General features: G+C 41.7%; 1 pseudogene; it reads left to right on the top strand.

The window, feature by feature from the left end:
• Window positions 1–12014, top strand: part of LOC101588026 — a 16472-nt pseudogene extending 4458 nt beyond the window's left edge.
• The last annotated feature ends 246 nt before the right edge of the window (window positions 12015–12260 follow it).

A 12260-nucleotide genomic window follows, 5' to 3' on the forward strand; every position in this document is an offset into this window, starting at 1 on the left:
TGTTGTGTCTTAGCAAAAACAATACCCAAGAGAAATGCAGAGGTATGTCCACACAAATGTTCATACATTGTACACAGGTGTTCATAGAAACATTATTCATAATCAAAAGGTAGAAACAACCTGAATGTCCGTCAGCTGAAGAATGGATAAATAGAATGTGGTATACGCATAGAAGGCAGTATCTATTTGACCATGAAAAGTAATGAAGTACTGATTTATGCTTCAACATGAACCTTTGAAACATTTTGCTAAGCGACAGAAGCCAGTCAACAAAGACCACAGGTGATATGATTCTACTTACATGAAAAGCTCAGAACAGGCATATCTATAGTAACAGAAGTAGAGTAGTTGCTGCTTAGGAGTGGAAGGCAGGGGGGACAGGGAGGTCATGCTAGCTAAAAGATACACAGTTGCTTTTGGGGTGATAGAAGTACTAAAATTGACAGTGATATTCGTTGCACATACCCATACTAAATACAAATATGCTATAAGCGATGTTGCAGGCTTTCAGTGGGTAGATTGCATGGTATATGAGAAACTGTCTTTAAAATAGACCAGGGAGGATGTTTCATGAGTGAATCCCCACCCCCTTGAAGGTGTAACCATTTTTGTGATTGAGGAAAGTGGTCCTGGCAGAGTGGGGCCTTGAGCAGTGGTGGCACCAGCAGGGCTGAGCTGTTTGTGTTCACCACTCCACAGTCACTCATTTGTGTGGTCAGTACACTTTCATTGTTTGTGTACCTATGCATTTTGCTAGAGTCTGGGAACATGGAACTCAAACAGAGCTGTTTTCAAGGGACTTGCAATTTATCCCTAAATTTGCATTCTTAAGGCAAGGAGCATTTTGCTGACTGGAATTTAAGTTCCTAAGGATAGAAGCTTGGCCTGTTTCATTCACAGCTGTATCCCCAGGACCTATAACCACACCTGGCACCTCACAGATGTGTAATAAATATTTGTTAAGTGAATCAGGGCATTAAATGCACAGCATCTCTCAACAGCCTTGACTCGAGTTTGGCAAGAGAGGCACAGAATAGCCAGGCAAGACCTTTACCTTGGAGCATCCTTATAGGGCCTGACTCTAGCAGAAGCCAAGTAACTGCCAGAAGGAAAGTGAACAAGAGGGTTGGTTTCAGCAGGGGTGTGCTGAAGACAGGATGCTTATGAGGTGCCCAGGTGGCACACCCCAAGTCCAGGAACTAAAATGATCTTTCAAGTTCCTCATAATCTTCAACCTCTTTGTTTCTGAGACTTTAGTTTTTAAAATGGAAGGAAAGCCACTGCTAAGTGACTCTCCCTGACAGGAATCAATGTGGTCCACTTATCTAGCGATTCACACTGGGTTTGCTAAAGGCAGGCCTTCTAGTGCTGCACATTTGCACATGTATCATCAGCCAGCTCTGTTCTTCCCAGTCAAGTGCTATTTTATGGGTTTTTTTATTTGAAAGAAAAAATAAGGACCAAGGAGATAACACAGTGGAATAAGTGCTTGCCTGGCAAGCAAAAGGTCCTGAGTTCGATCCCTGGAACAAAACAAAACAAAACAAAAAACAATAATAATAATTCCAAAACAATGATAGGAGGGTAACAATGATTAATAAAATGCATATTGTTATCTTTAAATTAGTTATTCATAGTACAAGATAGCATTTAATTGATGAAACAATATTAGCACAAACCTATCTTTTCAACGAACTAAGAGAAACTAGTAGTATAAGTATCTTGACTATCATATATGTTTTTTTCTTTTTTTTGCTTTTCTCTTCCTTTTTTTCTCCATTCTCTCAACCAAGTTTTTTTTCCTTTTGAAGTACTGTTCCATTTTGCAATATCTATTGTACATTTTGAGATTGGATTTTTTTTTCTTTGTACCAGGAATGGATTTCAGGACCTTGCACTTGCCAGGCAGGCACTTATGCCACTAAGCTATATACCTGGCTCCTACTGTACATTTTAAATTTTACTCTTTCAGTTTCTCACACTAGAGATACAATATGATGCTTACACATTTGTGTCTGGTTTATTTTACTTATGAATATGGTACTGAGACATATCCATTTACCTATAAAAGTCTCCACTTTATCCTACTTTATGTCTGAATAGTACTCCACTATATTAAAAAAAAATCTTTTTAAAAATCAGTTCCTCATTTAATGGGCAGTTGGTTGTTTCCAAGATAGAGCTATTACAAGTTGTGCTGCTATAAACATGGGTGCACAAATGTCACTGTGGTGTGATATTTTCAGTTCTTCTGGGAAAATACACAGAATGGGAATAGCTGGGTCAAATGAGACTTCCCATCTTAGTTTTTTCAGGAATCTGCACACTGGTTTCCACACTGGTTGTACAAGTCTACTCTCCCACCAACAGCGGAGAAGGATTCTTTTTTCCCCACAGTCCCTCCAGCATTTGTTATTGGCTGATTTCTTTCTTTTCTTTTCTTTTCTTTTCTTTTTTTCTTTTTTAATGTATTTGGTTGTTGCAGGGTCTCACTATGTAGCTCAGACTCATGGTGATCCTCTTGCTTCCAGCCTCCCCAGCAGCTGGATTACAGGTATGCACCCCTACACCAGGACTCTGGTCAACTCAGCCAGACCAGACTCAGCTGGGGAAAGGCTGGTAAGGCATGTGGTGCCAGGGATCAAACCACAGTCCCTGCACTTGCCTAAGCAGGCACTTTAGTCTGCTGAGCTATCTCACTGGCCCTATTGGTTGATTTCTTGGAGATAGCCATTCTTTCTGGGGTGAGATGAATCTCAGTATTGTTTTAATTTGCATCTCTCAAATGACCAGGGATGCTGAACATTGTTTCCTATTTATTTGCTGTCTGTATTTATTTGTGTGAGAAGTACATAATCATCTCAGATGCGCATTTTTGAATTGGTTCTTTAAATTTCTCAGTTCTGATTTTTTTTTTCTTAGTTCTTTGTATGTTCTCAACAGTGATCCTTTGAGTAACAGGTGGCAAACATTTTTTTCTCACGTTGAGGGCATCTCTTCATTCTGTTGGTGGTTTCTCTTTCTGTACAAAAGCTTTTTAATAAGGTGAGATCCCATTTGTTGATTCTTTGTGATAGTTCCTGTGCAATCAGGGTTTTATTCATAAAGTCATTGCCTACACCATTGTCTTCAAGAATTTTACCTACTCTATCTTTCAGCGATTTAATATTTCTGCCTTTATATTTAGATCTTCAATCCATTTTAAATTTAGTTTAGTACATAGTGAAAGATATGGGCCCAATTTTTATCTTCCGCATGTGCAGAGCCGGTTTTTCCAGCACCATTTATTAAAGAGTGCTATTTCTCATGCAGTGAATGCGTTTGGCACCTTTATCAAAGATAACATAGTTGAGTACGTCTGGGATTGACTCACTACTACCTAATTAAATAGAAATGATTGTAAGAAAGAAAAGCACCATAAAATTTCATGGCTCTCTAGGATCAAATCTCCAGCACTGCATTTCAGAGAAAATGCCTTCTTTATATGGAAAAGACCTCCCAGCACTGCGAGAAGCAGCAGTGCACACATGTTGCCTTGGTAGGTCACTGGTGCTTGGAGGCTGCAGCCCCAGGGCTTGTGCACCAGAATATTCTGAAGGGCCTTATATACCAGAGTATCCTGGAGAGAAGAGGTCGCCAGTGGCTAATAGTGCCAGCAGTTTGCCTGGTTTTGCTGTTTCCAAGTAGCACAAGGAATGAGGCGAGATGGTGTGTGACTGTAATCCCCACACTCTGGACGCCTGAGGCAAGAGGATCACAAGGTGGATTCCAACCAGACCAGTTCTGTGACTTATACCCTTAGTGCATATCTGACACAAATATCTGAGTATATACCTGTAGTTCATTGTGGAGTTGCAGTGTACAAGCTCCAGTAATGCAAACGTGAAAAACTAAGAGATGATAGATAGATAAAAAGATTCTGATACTTGGATAAAAAATTATAAGCAGCCATTGACTTATTCACTATGAAGAAAAAGTTGAGCCATCAGGTTTTCTTATGTGTTATGGAAACCCAAGACCTGACCTCACTTCCTGGCAACATGCCTAAACAGAGCTTGGAACCCTTGTAGCAGGCATGACAATCTAGTAGCAGCGTCTCTCGAGCTCATTTGCCCAGAGACAGTCAAGAGCGAACGCACTGAGATGCCTCTCCACTTCCTAAAGCTGTAACCTCAGGACCCCAGGCAGAGAGTGTAGGGATCCGTTGGTCTTACTCTGAATGGTTCTTGGTCTTACAGTGAATGGTTCTACCCAGGGAGACACGGTGGTAGGAATGAGAAAGATAGACAAGAAGATAAAAGCTGGGCTAGGTGGTCATTGGTCTGCATGATGGGCAAGACTCACGTGCCAGTACAGTGAAACCTATGTTTATTTATATCTTTTGCAAAGTTAGTAACACGTGACACAAGGTTGCCTTGTGAATAGCAGCCAACATTAACCAGTCAGGATGCTTATCTCAGGACTGAGATAGCTTGTTTGCTTTTTTTTTTTTTAATTGTATTTTGAAGAGTAAAAGTAAAAGCAAGAACAGAGATCAGAAACAGACAGAAACAGGGTAACACACAACAATACATATGTTACATATTTGCTTGTTTGCTTTAGGCACTGAGGCCTAATCCTGCGTATACCTTTGACTGATTTTCCAGTTTCTGAGGCTCCCTACAAAAGAGTGTATCTGAAAGATTGAGAAGATGCTTGATTCCATCCAGATGCCACAGGCCATGAAGCAGAATCCACCCAACAGTGACACACAGCCCAGAGAGGGTCTCCCCAGGACCAACCATAGGGACCTACAAAAACCATGGTGCCCATCTGAAATCTCCCTAAGGCCAGATACCAACAAAACTGGAACTTAAAAAAAATCCCAGGGCAGTTTTACCAGGCCCAGAGGTACTGGCCAGTCTTCTCAGAAGCAATAAAGTTAGAGAGACAAAAGTGTCCAGGGGTTGAGACCAAAGTCACAGTGACCAGCCCCAGAGAGACACTGTGCCCCGCTGGCCCAGCCACCACTGGAAATTACTTGGCAGAGAGCTATGCCGAAGTCCAGCCAGTATAGTCAGTGCAGGCAGTCAGGCCACCCTGTTCCATCAAGCCCTTCCTGCTAGTTTTCCTAGGCAGTTAATCCTACTATAGTCCTTTCCTCTCAGGCACCTCAACAACCCAAACCTCTACCCAATAGGCCCTGATGTTGGGAGGAACTATGAGGACAACATGATTTTGAGACTTGTTTCTCTTCTGAGGGCAGTGAAGTTCAAGATACCTGGTTATTTTATAATGAACAGCTTTCACCACAAAATATGAGGAAGGAGACCCATGTACATATTGCCTCAGTTGGAGTTAACAGACAGCTTGAAGCTTCCTGAGCTTAACACAGATTCTGAACTGTGAACTCATGTATCACCTCCTGTACCAAAACATTCTAAAGGGAAAGGGTCTTGTGAACCAGAACACCCTGAAGGGCCCTGTGTACCAGAACATCCTAAAATGCCTTCTCCAGGAGAACATAAAGCTGCGTAACTCTGGAGAAAACTTTATCATTCAGATGGTCACACTTTTTAAGCCAAACACATCAGTAAGTGTGTTCATTATGCTGTTTACTCAGCTCATGTAGACGCCAAGTATACGAGTGTAAACTGCTGGTTCATCAGAAGTGCCACGCACTTGTCACAGTTGAATGCGAACAGCGTTCTTTGTCCACAGAATCCCTGATGGCAATAGAGCCATCACCCATGGCTCCAGACCCTGTGCAGATAATAATCACACGTAATCCTACAGAAGATGAGGGTTTGGAAGAAGTGGATGAAGAGAATGAAGGAAAATGGAAAGCTACCTGCAGTTTAGGTCTTGAGGACTTTGATTTGCTTCGAGTAATAGTGTGAGGAAGTTATACCAAAGTACTACTAGTTCAATTAAAAAAAAAAAAAAACAAACAGATCGTATCTATGCAATGAGTGAAGAAAGAGCATGCCAACACTGATCGGGTACAGAGAAGCATGTTTTGGAGTAGGCATGGTAGGAGCCAGGGAGATGGCTCAGTGGAATAAACGCTTTCCTGGCAAGCACAAGGGCCTGAGTTCAATCCTCAGTTCCAAAAAAAAAAAAAAAAAAGATGGAGTAGGCATGGAATCATCCTTTTCTTGTTGGATTGCATTCTTGCTTTCTGACAGAAAGCAGACTGTTCCATGTTCTAAACTATGTAAATGGAAGTGATCTAATGTTCCATATGCAGCAACAAAGAACACTTCCTGAAGAACTTGCCAGGATTTACCCTGTAGAAATCAGTTCCGCATTTCATTGTCTTCATGAGAAAAGAATACTGTATAGGAATTTGAAACTGGACAATTTATTACTGGACTCGAAGTGCACATTAAACTCACCGATTATTGCCTGTGTAAGGAAGAACTCCAGCCAGGAGATCAGACCAGCACTTTCTGTGGCACTCCTAAGTACCTTGCTCCAGAAGTTCTAAGAGGAGAAGATCATGGTCTTGCTGTGCACTGGTGGACTCTTGGAATATTAGGGTATGAGATGATGGCTGGAAAGTCTCCATTTCTTCTTATGGAAAGCCCTGATAACCCTGATCACAACACCAACAGTAATTTCTTTCAGGATATTTTGGAAGGAAAAGTTCATGCACTATCTTGTGTGTCTTTCCAAGCTACAAGGGTCCTGGAGAGTTCTCTGAAGGACCCACAGGAACGACTGACTTGTAATCCTTGAACAGGCTTTGGGGACACCCAGGACCATCCCTTTTTTCAAAGTGTTGACTGGAGCATGATGGAGCAAAAGCAGGTGGTGTCTCCCTTTGAACCAAATATTTCTGGACACTTTGATTTAGGCAAATTTGATCCTCAGTTTACTAATGAATCTGTCCAGCTCACTCCAGATGACAGTGTTGTGAGGAAGACCAGTGGGTAGGACTTTGCAGGTTTTGAGTATATCAGTCACCTTTTGATGTATGAAGAATAGGTCTGATGGTCATTTATCAACGAAGCATTCTGCTTATGTTGCTATTAAATGCATGGAAAAACTTGTTACCAGCTTGGATTTGATCAACAATTTCATAATTTTCTGGAAGTAAATTTTAATTTCTTTTTTGTAGTTATAGATGCAGTACTTGATTCTTATAGTGTATAATAGAGAATATTGAATTTTTTGTTGATAGAGTTACTTTTATGATTTGACTTAAGTAATGATGAGGCAACTGCTTGTTAACCATATTTGTAAACACATTCCACTTGTTCGCTGGAGACAAAGGCTTCTGTTACACAGTCTGATTGGAAAGGCAACAAGAAAGAACCTGGGGTCTTGACTCTAAGACCAAGTTTACAGGTTCTACTCACAGCCCAGAATTCACTAACTCAAGTCACTTCACTTTTTGAACTTGTTTCTTCTTCCCTAATGTGGGGCTAAGCACAAATCTCTCAGATGACTGTAAACATATGATATCGTATGAAAGGCGGACAGTGTTCCTAAGTGTAGTTGCTCCACACGCCATCCTGCAATCTTTGTGCTCACCACTGTGTTTATGTCCACCTATGACCTTCTTATGCATGGAAATAGGCCTTGGTGTCACAAGTCAAGCAAAGTCCTACACTTCCCAGTAGGCCTGTCTCTCTCTCTCTTTTTTTTCAGTAGTGACTGGTTCAATCTTAGGAACAAGGAGATATTAATGGATAACACATGAAATATGCAGTAGGATTCATTTCTAGGGCAGAGTTCTCAAATTATTTTTATGAAAATTAGCAGCTAGCAATTTATTATTGAAAGAGTTGCCAGGTATAGCATTCCTTTGCTTAGTACCATTTTTATGCAAAGTGCTTGAAGAGTAACCATCATCCTTTAAGCAAGTTACAATGGTACAATCTTAGGAAAGATTAACTTTAGGTAAGATATCCAGTTTTAAATTTAGAATGATTTAAAATTTGTAGGTATTTTATAAATTATCCTTTTTAAGGCACCCATTTCATTAGAAATGTAACTTCTCTGAAGCTTGTAGTCATATACTGTCTTTTCTTCAAATAACAAGTTTGAAAGTAATGAAAATTCTAGGAAAATGTTTCTACATATTCATGTGTTTTTTCCAGAAATATATGTGTCTGTTAATGCCTCAAACTTGTTTTAGTGCAAAAAGTAGCATAGACAACATAAACTCATAGAGAATTCTGACATGTCAGCAATATCTTTATGATCTTGCTTTGAAGTGTTAATCTTTGCCACTGGGCATTTGAGAATGTCAAATAATTACAGAGGGCATTTGTTTAAAATGTTTATTATTGAGCCCAAATTAGAGCTTTTATGCACCTTTGGAGACATTTTTGGAGGACCTTCTTCTCACCCCAAAAGACGATAAAAAGATAATTTATAAAATGCCTACAAACTTTAAATCATTTTGCATTTAAAACTAGACAGCTTACCTTAAACTTTCCTAAGTTTGTGCCATTGTAAGTTATTTAGATCGTGATAGTTACCTTTCAAGCCCTTTGTACAAAAGTGGTACTAATCAGAGGCGTGCTGTACCTGGCAACTCTTTTAAATAATAAATTCCTAACCACTAATTTTAATAAAAATAATTTAAAGAGTTCTTCCCTTATTTTGAGAAACTTTCTTCAAGTTATTCTTTTGTCCTCTGATTACAAGAGTAGAAAATGTATTTGTGGTACAATATTTGAAAATAGTATGAGCAGCAATTTACAAACTTACAGTCTTTTGAATAAAATTTAAATAGACGACTTTGCTAGGTGTCTTCCTTGTTCTCCCAATAATACTTTGTCAGTTGTGTACCAGTGATATACAAATGATGAACATTTTTCTTTAATGACGTTAAAACCTTTATTCAGGATGAACTGTAGTTTTTTGGCAGAACCAGGGACTGAACTCAGGCCCTTGGACTTGCCAGGGAAGCACTTATTCCACTGAACCATCTCCCCGGTCCCATGAACTTTAGCTTTTAAAAGTTTTAAGTAGCAAGATTTACTGCGTACATACTATGCAGAATTGGATTACAAGTATGTTTTTGACCGTCTTCTACTTGTTGCAATCTTACAGTGTAATGCCAATTTCTATCATATAAAAGGTCTCTCAAAATACACACCTGGGGAATAAGGCAGTTTTCAGTCAGAGTGGCTGGCATTTGGTGTTGTAGAACATACTTATCTTATATAAGGCTCTGATCAGCTCGTTTTTACACATATGCAGCCTGGAATAAATTTCAAGTACCTTGTTCACTGCTGGTACATTGACTTTATAAGTTTGTTTTATTTTGATTTTGTCATGCAACAGACTGCCTCAGTCATCATAATATAATCTGTGTACCTTGTTTCTTGTGTTAAAAACCTTTGAATAATACATGTAGAACACATACAAAAAAACAAAATCTGTGGTCTTAACCTCCAAGTTATTTTCCTGGTATAATATTGAGTGACATTTGAACCTCTTTCAGGTAAAACATATGACATACCTTCAGTCTCTCCCTCTGTTACCCAGCCTGACTGGGAAAGCAACATGAGAGAATCCCAGAGTCCAGACTTTGAAGCCAGATTTGTGGATTCTGATCACATTCAGCATGCACTAACTCGTCACCTCCCTAAGCATAAATATCTCTCCCCAGATGACCATAAACATATGATGCATCAGGTGGGAATAAAAGGTGGACAGTGTTCCTATGCATAGGTGCTCCACACACAATATTCTGCTATCTTATGCTCACCCCTGTGTTTATGTCCACCTATGACCTTCCCATGCATGGAAATAAACATTTTTGTGTCACAAGTCAAGCAAAGTCCTACACTTTGAGAGGGAAGCAGGCCTGCCTCTCCCTTTCTTTTTTTAAGTAGTGGCTGGCTCATTCTTAGGAACATGGAGATCTTGCTGTGCAGTCTCCTGTTTTCTCCTCAGCTCTATCACTTGCATGCTTTGTTCAAGGTTTATCCTGATTGGGAATGAGGACTCAGTGTTTTCCTCTGCCTCTGGTGTGCTCTCCTAAAGCTGACCATTCACTGTGTGCTCTGCTGTAGGATTCCTAGTAACATAGTGAAGAGAAACCTCAAGGGCCTCCTGGAAGAGCTGCTGCTACAGTTGTACGAGAACAAGTTGCTTACAGGTTGCTCTGTGTAGGAGTTATTGGTGAAGCGATAACTCCGCAGAGACTCTTCTGAGATGTCAGCAAGTATGTGCAGTCTGATACTAGATGTCACTGGCACTGTTCCAGAACTATAGAGCCGTGGCCTAATGTGTCCGAGCTCGTACAGAATGGAAAATCACACCACCAGTAGCCCGGGGTCTGAAAGCTGACTGTGATGCCGAGACAGCAGTCTGGTCGTTGCAGGAGGGGACACGATGCTAGAACTGATAGTAACTGGGGAAGTCAGCCTTTGGTTGATGTTTTCTCACCTTGACTGACTGGGTTGGGTCAGAAGCAGTTTTATTTGTATCTGTTCTTTAATTCTATTTTCTCAGGTATGATCCGTCCTTCAGGGAAACTCATAAACCATGCTGCTTTTTAGCTGGGGAGGCTAAAATACACTGACTCAATCCTATTTTTTTTTTCCATGTATTTGTTTAGGTAGCTCTTTATTGTCCTCCTTTGGGCTGTTCTAGGCAATGAGATAAAAAGGTATTTAGGTAATTAATTAGATGGAGCTGTAGAGCCAGGCAAGAGGAATCACACAACAGAACCATTTCCAACTGTTGGGTAGAGAATGATTTGCATTCAAAAGGTGCACTTTTCCACCCAATAAATTGAAGTGATTTCACATAGTTCACCCTCTGTGCACAGAGACCCACAGTGTTCCACTGTGGTTAATTTTGTTTTTAAATAATTGCATATTGGGCTGGTGAGATGGCTCAGTGGTCTAAAGCACCTACTTAGAACAAGCTTAGCAAAGCCCAGGGACCACGGTTCAATCCCCCAGCACCACATGCCAGCCAGCCCGCCCCCTGGTGGGCTGAGCTGGTGACACACACACACACACACACACACACACACACACACACACACATAAATAAAATTAAAAAAAATAATTGTGTATCGTTAAGATCTGTGTCTATAAATCACATCCCAGGAGCCATGGTAAGCACAGCAAGTCTGTCCCACTTGGTGTTCCCTCTCCTTTGCTTCTGGGTTGATCCAAGCATGAGTCCTATTGAGTCTTAGTCTCCACCCCAGTGGGCATGGTCACTGCAAGGCCCTGTGGCTCCTGGTGGTTGTACAAGAGCTGCTCTTTGCTTCTCCTCACACCCAGTGGTGCACAGGCACACAGAATAATGTTGCCCCCACCACACCTGTGAACGTGCGGAGTGAGACGCTGTCATGTGTCCCTGGGCTGTAGGGTGCCGATTCCACACCAGTGCTGTCCATTGCTATGTGAGTGACCTTTTGAGCATCCAGAGCCTTGTCCCATAGTTTCGTATGGTACAAATACGAAAGGAAGCTGCTCTTCTTAGACAGCATTATTGTACCAGAAGCTAGCGCTTACTGGGAAAAGTTCTGGCTGCTGCATGCTCTCTGAATACCAGTAGAATTCCTCATATTTATACCCAAGTGTCTGACCCTTTCCATGTATCTCACCCACTCTCCACCCTAGCTTTCCCCTACTCACTCACCTGGCCTCTCCTTTCAGTTCCTGTCTGGAGTAGATGCCTGGTGCAAGATGTGCAGCAAAGGTGGCCTGCCATCTGAGATGCAGGACTTGGAATTGGTGATCCACCACCACCAGATCTTGTATGAGCAGGTGACCCAGGCCTGAGTGGGGGACTAGTGCTGTTTGAGGTAGACAAGCAGGCTGGGCCAATCCTTACCTCTGTGACACCTCATTAGGGTGCAGAGGCGTCACCCTAGTACCCCAGGAGAAGGGCCTCAGGTGTGGACCTCTCCTAGGGTGTCCCCGACTCCCTCACAGTGCCCTTCCCCTGATGGGCTGCAGGTTGTGGTGGAGGAATCAGAGGGATACCTTAGCCCAGAGGGCCTTGAGAATGGAGAAGCCAATGAGTCAGTGCCTGCTCCTACCCTCTGAAGCCGCCAAGATCAAGAGTAACCCTGAGCCCAGAGCAGCAAGGCTGTGACCAAGAAGGGAGGTGCCAGGCTTGAGGGCACAAAGGAGGGTGTGTGGCTTTTCCTGTGACCTCTCTCTGACTTCTGAAGGTGGCCTGGCTGTGGATGGTGGACATCTCAGTCCCCTTGGCTCCTCAGTGCCCTCCTGCTATTCCGAAGGGGGTGGCACTAGGCTGAACTCTGCAGGGTCACAAGGAGAGCCAGCGAA

This window comes from Octodon degus, unplaced genomic scaffold (genome assembly GCF_000260255.1).
Source record: "Octodon degus isolate 3935 unplaced genomic scaffold, OctDeg1.0 scaffold00147, whole genome shotgun sequence".
In the NCBI taxonomy this organism is placed as follows: Eukaryota; Metazoa; Chordata; class Mammalia; order Rodentia; family Octodontidae; genus Octodon; species Octodon degus.